At 43.8% G+C, this 18,051-nt stretch overlaps 1 long non-coding RNA gene across 2 annotated transcripts in view; it reads right to left on the bottom strand.

Moving 5' to 3' along the window:
* The window catches only part of LOC102120558 (uncharacterized), a 39,270-nt gene that overhangs the window by 18,479 nt on the left and 2,740 nt on the right, over positions 1 to 18,051 (bottom strand). The window contains exon 2 of one of the 2 annotated variants that reach the window (XR_006696238.3): positions 3,475 to 3,605. The exons of the other annotated variant lie outside the window; for it this stretch is intronic. This is a non-coding gene — a long non-coding RNA (uncharacterized lncRNA). The remainder of the gene's footprint in view (positions 1 to 3,474; positions 3,606 to 18,051) is intronic. 2 annotated transcript variants of the gene reach the window in all.

Here is an 18,051-nt window from a genome sequence, read left to right as displayed (position 1 = left end):
GCCTCCCCAGTAGCTGGGACTACAGGCGCCCGCCACTTCGCCCGGCTAGTTTTTTGTATTTTTTAGTAGAGACGGGGTTTCACCGTGTTAGCCAGGATGGTCTTGATCTCCTGACCTCGTGATCTGCCCGCCTCAGCCTCCCAAAGTGCTGGGATTACAGGCTTGAGCCACCGCGCCTGGCCCATGAGGTTACTTATAAAGAAAAAAAGACTTTTAACTGCTGAAAGTAAAGAAATAAAGTAACAAGGAAGAAATTCTACAGCTCTTAAATGCTGCATGGGCCCCAAAAGAGGTGGCAGTGATGCACTGCAAGGGGCACCAAAAAAAGCAAGAACACTAAAGGCTAAAGAATACAGAAGGGCGGACAAAGAGGCAAAGTAGGCTGCAATGATAACTCCACCTTCTAAAGAAGAAGCCTTAGCTATGCCTCTCCTCCTGGAGATTCCCCTCCTGGAGATCCCAAGCTACACTCCAAATGAGAAGGCTTGGCTTGCCCAGGAAAAGAAGAACTACATTGAAGGAGGATGGTAAAAATTCTCCAATGGGAGGCTAGCCATACCTGAAATAGTGGTCCCCAGATTTGTCAAAGAGTTCCACCAAGGAACTCACATGGGAAAAACAGCACTAAAGACATTATTAAAGGCATCATTTCTATGTGCCACGACTCACTGCTATTACTTGAGCCATTTGTAAACAAACAGTATTTAACTTGTACTCAGAACAATCCACAAAAAGGGCCTACTTGGCTCCCGGGAGTTCAGGAAACAGGAGCCATGCACTGTGAAAAACTGCTTATGGACTTCACCAGATTGCCCTGAGAGGGAGGCTATCAGTACATGTTGGTGTTCATTTGCACCTTTTCAGGATAGGTCGAGGCCTTCCGCACCTTGACAGAGAAGGCACTAGAGGTGGACCAAGGTGTTAAGAGACATTATTCCCAGATTTGGACAGCCTCTAACTCTAAGATCAGACAATGAACCAACATTTGTGGCTGAAAGAGTTCAGGACTTAGCTCGACTATTAAAAATAAAGTAGAAATTACATAGAGCCTACAGGCTGCAGATCTCAGGTAAACTGGAGTGCATGACTGAACACTCAAACAGATGCTGAAGAAATTTTGTCAAGAAACTCATGGTGGGATCAAGGTCTTGCCCATGGTCCTCCTCCGAGTCAGGTGCACGCCCACCTAACAAACTGGGTATTCGCCCTATGAGATTTTGTTCAGCGGCCACCCCCCATGATAAGTCAGATTAAAGGTAATCTCTGTAAACTAGAAAAACTAACTTTAAAAAGGCAAATGCAGGCTTTAAGTATGGCCACGCAAAAGATGCATGGCTAAGGTGTGGAAAAGAATGCCTGTAAGTCTAACAGACCCATACACCCTTTCAAACTTTGGGACTTTGTTTAGGTTGAAAAACAGAATCCAACCACTCTAGGACCCATATAGGACAGGCCCCACATTGTGATCATGTCTACTCCCACTGCTGTTAAAGTTGCAGGTGTCACACCTTGGATTCACCATAGCTGGCTGAAACCAGCAGCAGCAGTGACTCCTGACGATGACCAGTGGATTGGCCAACAAGACCCAAATCGCCCCACCCGAATAGTCCTACGGCGAAACCTAACCACCAGTAAGAAGGACAACTGCCCTGCTCTGGCCACACCGGAGGCTGGTCAGTCTATGCACGGCTGAAGCTTGAGGATCCTGCAAGCTCTGCTCTAGTCACATCCAGGAACCTGACTAGTCTATGCACAGCCAAAGCTAAAAGAACCCTCTCCAGATATACAGTTTATAAGCCTAGCTATAATTCTGTCAATACTGATTGTTCTGTTGTTATGTTATTACTGCAAATGCTGCAAATGTCTATGCCCGGAAGAAGGTTTGCTGTGCCCATGTGTAGTGTAAGCATGTTTCTATTACATACACTAATGTTGTTACCATTTCTGCCTATACTTTTTTTTTTTTTTTGAGGCGGAGTCTCGCTCTGTCGCCCAGGCTAGAGTGCTGTGGCGCGATCTCGGCTCACTGCAAGCTCCGCCTCCCGGGTTCACGCCATTCTCCTGCCTCAGCCTCCCGAGTATAGCTGGGACTACAGGCCCCTGCCACCACAACCGGCTAATTTTTTGTATTTTTAGTAGAGATGGGGTTTCACCGTGTTAGCCAGGATGGTCTTGATCTCCTGACCTCGTGATCCCCCCACCTCGGCCTCCCAAAGTGCCGGGATTACAAGTGTGAGCCACCGTGCCCGGCCCATTTCTGCTTATACTAAAAGGGGAGAAATCTCTAGAAGGATGCCCACACTGTGTACACACTACCTGGGTAAGGAGGAATACCATAGTTAAAACTCTACTGTACCATACCTACTATGAATGTACAGGAACCAAGTTAAGAACCTGCACATACAACCAGACCACCTACTCAGGCTGTGACCCAGGAAATAATCAGCTATGTGTATGTTATGACTCTAAGCTCTTACCCTATGAATTCTGGTTTGAGGTACATATTAAATCAGAGGGAGAAAAAGAAAGAAAGCTTATAGCTCAAACCAAAGAAGCCCCTCCCTCCTATAAAGAGCCTATTTCCTTATACTTTGATACCTGCCATGTCATGTATGTTCATAATCATAAAAAAACCAGAAGCAGTCTGCAATGGTTTGACACAAGAAAGGCTTAGCAGCAACAGTCCTAAACATCTGTGTGGAGAACCACAAATCGGACGCCCAGACTGCAACATTCAGTGGTCTACGCTAACACAGCTCCAACATTTATATTCAGGAAGGACTGCTCTACTAAATAGTAGGTCAACCAAACCAGATTGTAAGACAAGGACATGCAATCCTTTAAATTGTACCATCTTAAAGCCAGAGCTACCTTTTTGGTCTATAGGACAGACAGCACTATTATGAGTTGATAAAGGAGCAGGCCTTGGAGTTCCACTACTAATTGTCAAAAAGACTAGAAGGACTCAAATGCATCCAACCCCACAATTCTGGGTCCATAAGTCATTCTATAAGCATTTTAATCAGCCAGTGCCCAAGCTTCTTCCATCAACCAAAAACTTATTTGCTCAGCTAGCTGAAAACATAGCTGGCAGCTTAGGAATTTCCTCATGTTATGTATATGGAGGAACTAATATGGGCGACCAGTGGCCATGGGAGGCAAAGGAATTAATGTGGCCATGGGAGGCAAAGGAATTAATGTGGCCATGGGAGGCAAAGGAATTAATGCAGCCGTGGGAGGCAAAGGAATTAATGCCACAAGATAACTTCACTTCGCCTAACCCTGCCAGTAAATCAACAGCCTCAGCCCGTGTTTGGTTGTTCAAAGCCTCCATAATTGGAAAGTACTGTATCGCCTGATGGGGAAAGGCTTTCACAGAGGCAGTAGGAGAAACAACCTGCCTAAGGCAACAGCATTATGATGAGACTAAAAACAAAACTCTATGGAGACACACCCAGAATGACTCCTACTTACCAGATCCAAACCTTTCTCTTGGTTCTCTACTCTAAGCCACTCTTGGCATCAGCTAGAGGCTCCAGCTTCTTGAAAGGCACCCTCTGGCCTATATTGGATCTGTGGAGCACAGGCATATCGGCAACTGCTGGCTAAATGGAGAGGAGCATGTGTGTTAAAAGCAATCAAGCCATCCTTCTTTCTAATTCCTCTAAAGCAAGAGGAACTCTTAAGATATCCAGTTTATGATAAAAAAAAAAAAAAAAAAACTAGAAGAAGCATAATCACAAAAATAGACACAAATATCAAAAAGAATATGGACATAGGAAACTGGAAAGATAACGAATGGCCTCCTGAAAGAATCATTAAATACTATGGGCCAGCTACCTGGGTGCAAGACAGGTCATGGGGGTACCATACCCCCATTTATATGTTCAACTGCATCATAAGGTTGCAGGCAGTCCTTGAAATCATAACCAATGAAACATCAAAGGCACTAGATTTATTGGCAATCCAAGCAACACAAATGAGGAATGCTATATACAAAATAGGCTGGCTTTAGATTACCTGTTAGCCTCGAAAGGAGGAGTATGTGGAAAATTTAATTTAACCAACTGTTGCCTAGAAATCAATGATAATGGCCGAGCTGTCATGGAAATCACAGTTAGAATGCTCAAGTTAGCCTATGTTCCAGTTCAGACTTGGTCCGGGTGGTCCCCAGATTCCTTGTTTGAAGGATGGTTCTCAGCCTTTGGAGGATTCAAAACCATCATTAGTGGGTTCTTGCTTATTCTTGGCATCTGCCTCATCCTCCCTTGCCTTTTACCCCTGTTTATTGGTAGTATTCAGTCAACTATGGAGGCAACAGTAGTCTGACACATTACTGCGCAGTTGATGACATTAACCAGATATCAGCCGCTGCCGGTAGAAGAAGCAGCTCAGCTCTACGAGGAGGTGGCAAATAGTGGTGCTTTCTGTTAACACCTCTGTTATAAAAAAGCACCACAGGGAGGAATGGAACAGGAATTAAGAGAAATTGAAGAGTGCGTAAGCAGAAACTCAGTTGTATGTGAGAAAACCCAACTCCACCTGCGAAAGAGAAAGCGCTGGAGTCCTTATTTAAAAACTGCCTGTTTTTCTGTGGCTAGCGAGCCTTATCTCTCCTCCCTTCCCAGGCATTGTAAAGACCCTGTTTCCCTAGTTGTGCAGCTGCAAGGTCACTAGACAGATAAACTCAAGTCGCAAAACATGTTTTTCCTTGAAACGTAAGAAATGATGTAATGCATGTCTCAACTGAATAACTGTCTTTGTTTCTCGCTTCTGTAGTATGCTTCCCCCTGCACAGATCTCCCCTCACCCAAGAAATGCTTAAAAGGTAACTTAACTCTTTGTTCGGGGCTCAGTCCTTTGGATGTTAATCCGACTGGGCCGGTGCACATAAATAATTAATAAATATCCTCCTGAACCCCATCGGTCTCTCTGATTCCTTAAAATCCCGCTACAATGGAGTGCAAGGGAACACTTTGGATGATGGAAATTCTCTATCTTTTGGATGTGGGTGACCTGTGTGTGTGTATATATATATATTTGGTTGGTGTAAACATAATTGCATTTTTTTTTTGAGATGGAGTCTTACTTTGTTGCCCAGGCTGGTGTATAGTGGAGTGATCTATGGCTCACTGCAACCTCCACCTCTTGGGTTGAAGTGACTCTCATGCCTCAGCCTCCCCAGTAGCTAGGATTACAGGTGCATGCCACCATGTCCAGTTAATTTTTGTATTTTTTAGTGGAGATGGGGTTTTACCACGTTCGAGACCAGGCTGGTCTCGAACTCCCAACCTCAAGTGATCCACCCGCCTCAGCCTCCCAAAGTGCTGGAATTACAGGCATAAGCCACCACGCCTGTCCTAACTGCAGTTTTGGCCATTACTTTCAATGACCAAAACCACAATTATGTTTGCACCAACCTAATATAAATTTATCAAAACTCATTGTACTATATACTTAAAGGTCTACATGTTTTATGGCATGTAAATTATACACCAATAAAAAATAAACACTATGTCAAACAAACAAATAGGATTAAGCATCTTTGAGGTCAAGAACTAGGGAATAGAAGCAAAGTGTTGAGCAAAGCTGAGATTGTAAGTCCTCTGGGTCTTGGCACCCAAAGCAGGTAGCAGCTGCCAGGAGCTCAGATCCTGTAGGGTAACTCTGCTGCATCTAATATGGAGAGGGGGGCTACAGTCAGAGGTTAGGGCAAGGCAGAGTTATTCCTCATCTGCAAGGAGACAAAGAAACTGCTGGTTGGCAGCTGTAGGCTTGTTAGGCTGGAGGATAAACACAAACTCATGACTAAGATTCGAAGCAACCCCTGAGCTCACTGCTCAGCAACTAGAACTGTGGTATGCCCAGACCCTTACAGGATGCGAGATTCAAACCACCAACAGAAGACCTGATTTTGGATTGCAACTCTAGGCTGCTAACTGGAAGGAGTCTTCGACTGGGTTCCTGAGAAGCAGAACCTGAGGCGGGGATTCTAATGCAAGTAATTTATGGGGGGTGCTTCCTGGAGAGGGGGAGGGAGGGAAAGAAATAAGACCAGGAAAGGGAAGAAGCTAAGTAAGAATGTGCTCTGTATTAGGGTTCTCCAGAGAATCAGAATATAGGATATATATCTACATCCATATCTATATCTATATCATCGATCTATGTGTATCTATAACCATATCTATATCTGTGTCTATATTATGTACTATATCTGTAAATTTATAAATATCATAAAAAATTTGCTCACATGATTATGGAATCTGAAATGTCCCAATGCCTGCAGTTGCCAAGCTGGAGATCCAGGAGAACTGAGGATGTGGTTCCAGCCTCAGTCCAAAGGCCTAAGAACCAGGAGAGCCTATGGTGTAAGTCCAAAACCTGGCCATCTTGAGACCCAGGAAGAGTTGATGTTTCCACTAAGAGTCTGAAGGCAGGAAAAGACTGATGTCCCAGCTCAAGTCAGTCAGGCAAGAGGAGTCCCCTCTTACTCATGAAAGGGTCTATTCAGACCCTCAATTAATTGGATGAGACCCACCCACATTAGGGTGGGTGATCTGCTTCACTCAATTTACTGATTCAAATGTTAGTGCCATACAGATACACCCACACAGACACACCCAGAATACTGTTTGACCAAATGTCTGGGCACCCTGTAACCTAGTCAAGTTGGCACATTAAATTAACCGTCACAAGTTCCCTGCTGGAGTCTAGCCTCAGCCTGATCTCATGGAGATTTTGGAGCATGAATTACATGACACAATGAATTCCACTTTGAGGCAGTGTGTCACCTCTTTATTTTTATTTTTAAGACAGGGTCTCACTCTGTCACTCAGGCTGGAGTGCAGTGGCATCATCATGGCTCACTGCAGCCTCAACCTCCCAAGCTCAAGTGATCTTCCCACCTCAGCCTCCTGAGTAGCTGGGACTACAGCCATATACCACCATGCCCAACTAATTTTTAAATTTTAATTTGCAGAGATAGGGTCTCACTATGTTGCCCAGGCTGGTTTTAAACTCCTGGGCTCAAATGATCCTCCCACCTTGACCCCCCAAAGTGCTGGGATTACAGGGGCGTGAGATACCGCCTCTGGCTGGGTCTTGCCTTTTTTATTCATATGTCAGTGAGGCATCTTCCCATTAAACAAAGAGTAGTTCTCTGGGGGAAGGGAGTAACCAACCCTTACAGCAGGTAGGGGAGTCATGTACAAGCAGCTATAGGTTTTTTTGGTAGGACATCAACAATACCCAGTACCGGGGCAACTTCAAAATTCCTATACAAAGATGGATTAGTAGAAAAGGAGAGAAAGAGGGAAAGAGAGAGAGAGAGACTGTGAGAGAAAGAGCAACAAATATTTACAAACAAATAGAAAATCTCCCATTTAAAATGAGTGTGCACAGCACAGTTCCATAGCCTAAGGAAGAAATATAATTCTAAAACAATGAACGAGATCAACAATCCAAACAGCAGTTCACTTGAGATGAAATCACCATAACAGGATAGTGTGGAAAACACTTTTAAATAAATATGCCGACCTATCTGGAGGAGAATAAAGTAACACCCACTAAGAAAGAACGAAAGATTGTAAAACATTTGCTGACACCAGGGAGGTGGCTCCTGATCAAGGGTGTTAGGAGAGAGAAACATGGTTGTCAACGGTAAACTTCCTTCTAGAACTGAACTTCATTTTTATTTTCAGACCTCATTTCCCCCAGAAGGCAGGGGCTTAATCTCAGTCAATTCAGCATTTCACCCATCCCCCCTTTCCTCAGTAACATCTGGTGTTGCAATTTTGCGAGTGTGACTCTGGTCTTTGTGATTTGCTGATGTCAGCTCCTGCCTGTAACTGCATCCTGTCTGGGTTTCAACCATCCATCCATGAAGTCACCTGCTAAGTTGATCCATTCCCACATACCGGGCTATGTCTCACTCAGATTCCCTGGCACTCCTTTTGGAACATGGGAAATGCTCTATTCTCTCTTGCTCTTCTCTGTGGCCTCAGAAGACTTACTGGAGCTATCAAGGGCTTTTTCTGCTTCCTGCTGCTCAGGTTGGTGTGGGAAACCATCCTACTCTCTCCCCTCCATGGCTGGTTCATGGGAACTCTTGCAGGCTGCCTTGGTCCACATGCAGATACAACCTGCACTGTGTTGCATCTGCCCTTGCACTGTGATGGGGAACTCAGGGATCTTGCTTCCTCCCCAAGCTTGACATTGGGAACGTGGCCCAAAAGCCCTATTTTCTCACATCCCAAAATCTGAGTGGGGATTTTATTGTGCTTCCTTATCCCAAGGGCTTGGCCATGGGAGGCAGCAGTGCCCGGACTCTTCTCTGGGAGGCTCCCAAGCCTTCTGCTTTCTTTCTGACTCCTCTCTCCCTCCCGCCTTAGCCCGTGGAAGCCTCATGCTTCTTAGGGCCCCTTCCTCAGAAGCTGGACCTGGAGAAGAAAGGCGAGGATGTGTCATTTCAGGAATACAGATGGGACAGCTTTAATTTTAAAATTATTTGAAATTCGGAGGTGGGGTTGGACAAAGAAGAGAAGAGTGAAGACAAAAGGATGATCAAGAAAATAGATGGTGGTAGAATATCTTTTACAAACTGGGATATTTGACAGTCAATACTATTGAGCTTGTGCTGTGACAATGTAGACTGCACCTCCTCCTCCATCGCTTTAACGCTTCTGTAAAGTTTTTACACATTAAAGAGGCCTAATGTGGATAAGCTTTTTGTGAAATTCAAGGGACTCTGTTCCACATTTGAGTCAAGATACTGCAAAATAATGTGTAGGATGGTGAGATCATTCATGAACTGAATGGATTTAGTGGAAGCAGAGGCAGAATGTCTAGACCGAGGAAACCATGAGAAAGTGAGTGCTCCCGGGGTTCACAGAAATTGTGGGAAAGTTTTTAAGACAAACCTTATCTAGATTTTTTTTTTTTTTTTGAGACGGAGTCTTGCTCTGTGGCCCAGGCTGGAGTGCAGTGGCATGATCTCGGCTCACTGCAACCCCCATCTCGGTTTGGTTCAGGTGATTCTCCTGCCTCAGCTTCCCGAGTAGCTGGGATTACAGGTGCCCACCACCACACCTGGCTAATTTTTTTTTTTTTGTATTTTTAGTAGAGACAAGATTTCCTTCCTTCCTTCCTTCCTTCCTTCCTTCCTTCCTTCCTTCCTTCCTTCCTTCCTTCCTCCTTTCCTTTCCTTTCCTTTCCTTTCCTTTCCTTTCCTTTTTTCTTTTCTTTTCTTTTCTTTTCTTTTCTTTTCTTTTTTTCCCCCTGAGATGGAGTTTCTCTCTTGTAGCCCAGGCTGGAGGGCAATGGCGTGATCTCGGCTCACTGCAACCTCTGCCTCCTGGGTTCAAGCAATTCTGCTGCCTCAGCCTCCCGAGTAGCTGGGATTACAGGCATGTGCCACCACGCCTGGCTAATTTTGTATTTTTAGTAGAGACGGGGTTTCTCCATGTTGGTCAGGTTGGTCTCGAACTCCCAACCTCAGGTGATCCACCTGCCTTGATCTCCCAAAGTGCTGGGATTACAGGCATGAGCCACCGTGACCAACCTAGAGATGGGATTTCGATGTGTTGGCCAGGCTGGTCTCAAACTCCTGACTTCAAGTGATCTGCCTGCCTCGGCCTTTCAAAGTGCTGGGATCACAGGAGTGAATCACTGTACCCGGCTGTGCCTAGGTTTCTGTTTGCTGCTGACTGGCTGTATGATTTGAGCCTCTGTTTCCCTTCTCTGGAACTCAAAGTTCTCTGCCTTCATGATATAGATTGAGAAGTTGAGTTCCCTTACAGTTCTGTCCTTCTGAAACCCAATAAAGTCACATTCATTGTTTTAGAGGGTGGATCCAGACTTTCCTAATAAAGAAAGTTTCTTTAGCTCTTAGGCTAAAACACTTACAGAGGTGAGGAAACACTTTTCATCCCTGAGTTTATCAACTTATGAGTCAAAATAAAAAACTGTTGACTTTGTTGATGTTCTCTATTGAATATGTATTTTTCTATTTCGTTATTTTCTGCTTTTACATGTATTACATGTATTTCTTTCACATTAAAAAAATTCTTTTTTTTTTTTTTTTGGTAAGAAATGGTAGATTTTTATTGTCAAAACGGCACGCTTGGCCGGGAGTGGTGGCTCACACCTGTAATCCCAGCACTTTGGGAGGTCAAGATGGGAGGATTTCTTGAGAATAGGACTTCGAGAACAGCCTGGGCAACATAGTGAGACACTGTCTCTACAAAAAATAAAAAATTAGCTGGGCATGGTGGCATGTGCCTGTTGTCCCAGCTACTTAGGAGGCTGAAGTGGGAGGATGGCTGGAGCTCAGGGGTCAAGGTTGCAGTGAGTTGTGATGGTGCCACTGCACTCCAGCCTGGGTGATGTAGTGATACCCTGTCTCAAAAAAAAAAAAAAAAAAAAAAAAAAAAAAAGAAAAGAAAAGAAAAAGAAAAGAAAAAAAAGAAAAGGAAGCTTTTAAGAGATTAATTTTTTTCAGATTATGTGTCAATTGTGTCAATTGTAATTGACACATAATAATTGTACATATTTATGGGTATAATGTGATGTTTCAATACATGCATACTTTGTGTAATGATCAAATCAGTATAATTAGCATATCCATCACCTCAACATTTGTCTTTTTTTAGTGAAAACACTCAAAATCCTTTCTTCTAGCTATTTTGAAATATTCAATACATTATTGTTAACTATCGTCACCCTACTGTGCAATAAGGACATCAGCATTTATTCCTCATAATATAACTTTGAACCCGTTGATCAGCCTCTTTCCATTCCTGGCTTACTTACATTTTTTTAAAATACAAGATCTTGCTATGTTGTTCAGGCTGGTCTGGAATTCCTGGCCTCAAGTGATCCTTGCACCTTGGCCTCCTAAGTAGCTGGAATTACAGGCATGAGACACCACACTTGGCCCTCCTTACTTCTTGAAGATGTTTTGCTCATTAAATTTCAGACTTTTTTCTCTAATAAAAACATTTAAGGCTATAACTTTCCCTCTAAATATAGCGCTAGCTGTATCTCACAAGTTTTGATATGTAATGCTTTCTATATTCCTCAGCTCAAACTGTATCCTAAAATCCTTAATTTAAAACCATCAGCTTTGGGAGGCTGAGGTGGGTGGATCACAAGGTCAGGAGTTCGAGACCAGCCTGGCCAGCATGGTGAAACCTTGTCTCTAATAAAAATACAAAATTTAGCCAGGCATGGTGGTGCACACCTGTAATCCCAGCTACTTGGGAGGCTGAGGTAGGAGAATCGCTTGAACCTGGGAGATAGAGGTTGCAGTGAGCCAAGATCATGCCACTGCACTCCAGACTGGGCAACAGAGTGAGATTCCCTCTCAAAACAAACAAACAAACAAAAACAACAACAAGAAAACAACCAACCACCCAAACAAACAAAAAACAAAAAAAATCAGGGTCAGGTACAGTGGCTCACGCCCCTAATCCTAGCACTTTGGGAGGCTGAGGCAAGTGGATCACTTGAGGTCAGGAGTTCGAGACCAGCCTGGGCAACATGGTGAAATCCCATCTCTACTGAAAATACAAAAATTAGCTGGGAATGGTGGTGCACACCTGTAATTCTAGCTACCTGGGAGGCTGAGGAAGGAGAATTACATGAACCCAGGAGGCAGAGGTTGCAGTGAGCCGAGATCACGCTGCTGCACTCTAGCCTGGGCAACAGAGCGAGACACCATCTCAAAAACAATCAATCAATCAAACAAACAAACAACAACAACAACAAAATCTTCTGGGCCAGGCGTGGTGGCTCACGACTGTAATCCAACACTTTGGGAGGCAGAGGTGGGCAGATCACGAGGTCAGGAGTTCGACACCAGCCTAGCCAACATAGTGAAACCCCACCTCTACTAAAAATACAAAAATTAGTTGAGTGTAGTGGCATACACCTGTAGTCCCAGCTACTCGGGAGGCTGAGGCAGAATCCCTTGAACCCGGGAGGTGGAGGTTGCAGTGAGCCAAGACCACACCGTTGCACTCCAACCTGGGTGACAGAGTGAGACCCCATTTCAAAAAAAAAGAAAAAGAAGAAAAGAAAAGATCTTCTGTATCTCTTTTTACATTAGATATTTTGCCTGATACTGACCGGGCACAGTGGCTCCCATCTGTAATCCCAGCACTTTGGGAGGCCGATGTGGGTGGATCACTTGAGACCAGGAGTTCAAGACCAGCCTGGCCAACATGAGGAAATCCCGTTTCTACTAAAAATACAAAAATTAGCCAGGCATCATGGCACATGCCTGTAATCCCCGGTACTCGGGAAGCTGAGGCAGAGAATCGCTTGAACCTGGGGGGCAGAGGCTGCAGTGAGCTGAGATTGTGCCACTGCACTTCAGCCTGGGAGACAGAGCGAGACTTCATCTCAAAAAAAAAAAAAAAAAAGGATATTTTGCCTGATGCTAACAAAGTTACATCAGTTTGTTTTTTGGTTTGAATTTGCATGGTATACTTGTTTCCATCTTTTTACTTTCAACCTCTTGGTATTCATATGTTTTCAACTTGATCTCTAGTAGACAACGCATAGTTTATTAAGGACACAATCTGACAATCTTGGTCTTTTCACTGTTGCATACACCCTATTTTATATTAATGCAACTTCTGATAGTCCTGTATAAATCTTATTTCCTTCGGGTGCGGTGGCTCATGCCTGTAATCCCAGCACTTTGGGAGGTCGAGGCAGGTGGATCAACTGAGGTCGGGAGTTTGAGACCAGCCTGACCAACATGGAGAAACCCCATCTCTACTAAAAATACAAAATTAGCCAGGCATGGTGGTGCATGCCTGTAATGACAGCTCCTTGGGAGGCTGAGGCAGGAGAATCACTTGAACCCGGGAGGTGAAGGTTGCAGTAAGCTGAGAGGGCACCATTGCACTCCAGCCTGGGCAACAAGAGTGAAACTCAGTCTCAAAACAAAAAAAATCTTGTTTCATAGATTATATTTGTACCACCTGTTACAGGTTTCTTTTTCTCTCATTCTTTGCCTTTTTGGGGGAGTATATTTAATTTTCAAAGTTTAAAATTAACCAATTACCTTTGCCCTTATTACAGACATTAAAAAAAAAAAAAAAACCCAAAGACAAACAACAGAAGTAGAAGTTTTAACTCTACTTCTATTGTTCCTGTCTTATAATTCTTGTTTTCACGAGTTGTAATTTACACAATTACAATGGTATATTGTAATTCAATCTTATGAGGTCCACTAACCATTATTATTGTATGTCATGAATTTAATATTTAGTTACATTTATACACAGGTTTACCACTCTATTTGCTTTTTAGTCTTTTTTACATCCTAGAACTTTCTAGAATCATCTTCCTTCTGACTGAGGTTCATACTTTAGTATACCCTTCAATGAGAGTCTCTGTTTATGTTTATCATAAAATGTCATCATTTTGCCAACATTCTTGAGGGAGAATTTCATTGGATATAGAATTCTAGGTCCGCATTTGTTTCCTTTCAGTATATTGAATATATCACTGTATTATCTTTGGTTTTCTGCTTTTACTTTTGAGAAATCCTCTTTGAGTCTACTGCCACTCCCTTGAAGTGGCAGTAGACTATCCTCTGGCTGCTTTTAAGATGCTTCTATTTGTTGTTGGTGCTCTTCAATTTTACTTTGACACGTCTAGGTGTGAACTTCAATTTAAATGTTTGGTATTTGTTGGGCTTCTTGAATCTAGGGACTGGTGTCTTTTTTTTTTTTTTTTTGAGACGGAGTCTTGCTCTGTTGCCCAGGCTGGAGTGCAGTGGCGCGATCTCGGCTCACTGCAAGCTCCGCCTCCTGGGTTCACGCCATTCTCCTGCCTCAGCCTCCTGAGTAGCTGGGACTACAGGCGCTCGCCACCGCGCCCGGCTAATTTTTTTTGTATTTTTAGTAGAGACGGGGTTTCACCGTGGTCTCGATCTCCTGACCTTGTGATCCGCCCGCCTCGGCCTCCCAAAGTGCTGGGATTACAGGCGTGAGCCACCGCGCCCGGCTGGGACTGGTGTCTTAAACACTGATTCTAGAAAATCCTCATCTATTATTTCTTCAAATACTACCTCTACTTCATCTTATCTTCTACTTCTGGAATTCGGATTAAGCACATGTTTAATCATTTCACTTTATCCTCCATGTCTCTAAACGTTTCTCTCATGTTTTCCTTTTTGTTTGCTTTCCATGCTACATTCTGCATCATTTCTTCTGATCTACATTCCACTTACTGATTCTCTCTTCTACTGTGTCTAACCAGTTCCCAAACCCATATGTTGTGTTTTAAAATTTGGTTATTTTATTTTGCAGTTCCAAAAGTGCTATTTTGTTCTTTTGCAAATCTATGATGCTTCCTTGTAGTTTTCTCTTCCTGTAAATATTTGCAAGGTTGTTTTATTTAAGTATTGTAGGAATGTTTATTTTAAAATATGTCTCATAATTTCAATATCTGAGGCCTATGTGGATTTGTTTCTGTGGTCCTTATGTTGCTTTGTTCCATTGTGCCTTTGATTATATTTGGCTGGGGCTACTCTTTGACCTTGAAAATAATAATAATAATTATTATTATTATTATTGTTTTTGAGATAAGGTCTCACTCTGTTGCCCAGCCTGGAATGCAGTGGTGCAATCATGGCTCACTATAACCTTGATCCCCTGAGTTCAAGTAATCCTCCCACCTCAGCCCCCTGAGTAGCTGGGACTATAGATGTACCACCACCAAGCCCAGCTAACTAAAAAATTTTTTTTTGTAGAGACAGGGTCTCCCTATGTTGCCCAGGCTGGTCTTGAACTCCATGGCTGAAGTAATCTTCCCACCTCAGCCTCCCGAAGTGCTGGGATTACAGGCCTGAGCTGCCACTCCTAGCCTGACCTTGAATATTGTTTGAGAGGATTTCCCAAGTTTAGGATAAATATACCCTTATTCCAAGATGATTTTGAGTTTGCTTCTGTCAGACACGTAGAAGCAATATTAGTTCTGTATTATGCTCTAATTAATCACCTTAAGTTTATTGGACTAATCCTGTGACACAAATTTAGAACATAAATCCACACTAAGGCTGGCCTGTGCTTACAACCAATCAGAGATGGGTTGTTAGTTATTCCTGCCTTGCTCAGCATCAAGGTATTTGTCCCTACATCCCCCTGAGAATTCAGAGGGGTTCCTCTGAGGGGAATTCAAGGGCGTTGCTCAGGGGAGAATTCAAGGGGTTTGCTTTCCATCTGTTATACTCCTACCCTGACAAGTGCATCCCCCAGCTAGAGCCACTCAGCTTAATGTGGGTCAGTTTCCTATTAGACTTCTCAACTTTGGTAAACCCTTCCAAACAGAGTTTTTAGTTTCATACTTACTTTACTTTGGATAATAAAATGTAAACATGGCTGGGTGTGGTGGGTCATGCCTATAATACCAGCACTTCGTGAGGCTGAGGCAGGAGGATCACCAGAACCCAGAAATTTGAGACTAGCCTGGGCAACATAGTGAGACCAAGTTTCTATTAAAAAATTTAAAAATTAGCCTGGTGTTGCCGGGTGCGGTGGCTCACGCCTGTAATCCCAGCACTTTGGGAGGGGAGGCCGAGGCAGGTGGATCACGAGGTCAGGAGTTTGAGACCATCCTGGCTAACATGGTGAAACCTCGTCTCTACTAAAAATACAAAAATTAGCTGAGCATGGTGGCACGTGCCTGTAGTCCCAGCTACACAGGAGGCTGACACAGGAGAATCACTTGAACCCAGGAGGCAGAGGTTGTGGTGAGCCGAGATCACGCTACTGTACTCCAGCCTGGGTGACAGAGTGAGACTCCATCTCAAAAAAAAAAAAAAAAAAAAAAAAAAAAAAATTAGCCTGGTGTAGTGGCCTGCATCTGTGGTCCCAGCTATTTGGGAGGCTGAGGCAGGAGAACTGCTGGAGCCCAGGAGGTTGAGGCTGCAGTGAGCTGTGTTCATGCCACTGCACTCCAGCTTGGGTAACAGGGTGAAACTCTGTCTCAAAAAAAAAAAAAAAAAAAGCAAAAGTGTCTCTGGGCCGGGCGCGGTGGCTCAAGCCTGTAATCCCAGCACTTTGGGAGGCCAAGACGGGCGGATCACGAGGTCAGGCGATTGAGACCATCCTGGCTAACACGGTGAAACCCTGTCTCTACTAAAAAAATACAAAAAACTAGCCGGGTGAGGTGGCGGGTGCCTGTAGTCCCAGCTACTCGGGAGGCTGAGGCAGGAGAATGGCGTGAACCCGGGAGGCGGAGCTTGCAGTGAGCTAAGATCCGGCCACTGCACCTCAGCCTGGGCGACAGAGCGAGACTCTGCCTCAAAAAAAAAAAAAAAAAGTGTCTCTGAATGATTTATTTATCTCTTTCTTACTATTCCATCAGCTTTTTAATACCATACAATGGAGGATTTGTCATTTTTTTTGTGGTTGTATAAATTTTCTTCACATATTTTGTTTTATGCATCTGCATGTTTGGAAGTGATGTATCTTTATATTTTTAATTTTTTTTTTTTTTTTTTTTTTTTTGAGATGGAGTCTCCCTCTGTCGCCCAGGCTGGAGTGTAGTGGTGCAATGTCAACTCAGTGCAACCTCTGCCTCCCGGGTTCAAGTGATTCTTCTGCCTCTGCCTCCCAAGTAGCTGGGATTACAGGTGTCTGTTACCACTCCTGGCTAATTTTTTGGATTTTTAGTACAGACAGGGTGTCACCATGTGGGTCAGGCTGGTCTCAAACTCCTGACCTCAAGTGATCTGCCTGCTTTGGCCTCCCAAAGAGCTAGGATTAAGGTGTGAGCCACCATGCCTGGCCTATATTTTTAATTTTATGATGTACTTTTATACATATTTTATTTTATGCATATGCGTGTTTAGTATTGATGTGTCTTCTTGATAAATTGGAATTATATCACTTTTGTGATAACTCTCTCTATGTATATTTTTTGAGATGGAGTCTCACTCTGTTACCCAGATTTCAGTGCAGTGGCATGATGTCAGCTCACTGCAACCTCCATCTCCTGGGTTCAAGAGATTGTCATACCTCAGCCTCCCAAGTAGCTGGGACTACAGACATGCACCATCATGTCTGGCTAATTTTTATATTTTTTATTAGAGACAGGGCTTCCCCATGTTGGCCAGGCTGGTCTTGAACTCCTGACCTCAGGTGATCCAGCTGCCTTTACCTCCCAAAGTGCTGAGATTACAGGTGTAAGCCTCCGCGCCTGGACAACTCTCTATTTTTAATGATGCTTTAAAAATTAAAATGTGTTTGTTTTTCTGTTATCACTTGCAAGTGGAGCTTTAAGTCAGTGTGTGATTTTCCATGTTCCCTTTTGCCTGCTTTGGCAATTATGGAAGCAGTGCTTGAGGCGGTAGCTGCTCTGTCAGCTGCTCCTACTCATTGTTCAGGTCTCAGTTTGGAGACCCGTAGCAGACGCTGCTGATGCCTGTCCAAATTTCCTTTATGGACTGGGTCCCAGAATCAAAACACTGGGCAATAGAGAGCCCAACTGATTGGCAAAGGACATGTAGTAAGGATAAGAAATAAATCTTTTTGTTTGAAGCTACTAAGGTTTGGGTGCTGCTTGTTATGTAACGTAACTTAACCTATATTGACTAATACAAAAATATTGGGCAAATACTTCAAAAATATTTTCCTTCTTACACAATCATACAAGACCCTTCACATCGAGCTCCCTGATATTATTACAGCCCCATGTGTTCTCAACACTGCCCATCCCCATCACCTATGTTGCTGTGAATGGTCTTGCTCTCTCTTAGTTCTGGCCATCTGCATAGACTGTTTCTCTCTTTTTTTGAGATGGAGTCTCGCTGTGTCTCCCAGGCTGGAGCGCAGTGGCATGATCTCGGCTCACTGTAACCTCTGCTTCCCGGGTTCAAGTGACACTCCTGTGCCAGCCTCCCTCCCAAGTAGCTGGGATTACAGGTGTGCGCCACCACATCCAGCTAATTTTTGTATTTTTCGTAGAGACGGGGTTTCACCATGTTGGTCAGGCTGGTCACGAACTCCTGACCTCAGATGATCTGCTCGCCTC

The sequence above is a fragment of the Macaca fascicularis genome, chromosome 2, assembly GCF_037993035.2.
Source record: "Macaca fascicularis isolate 582-1 chromosome 2, T2T-MFA8v1.1".
Taxonomy (NCBI): Eukaryota; Metazoa; Chordata; class Mammalia; order Primates; family Cercopithecidae; genus Macaca; species Macaca fascicularis.
Note: the sequence above shows the minus strand (reverse complement) of the source record. Positions and strands in the feature narration are given on the sequence as shown.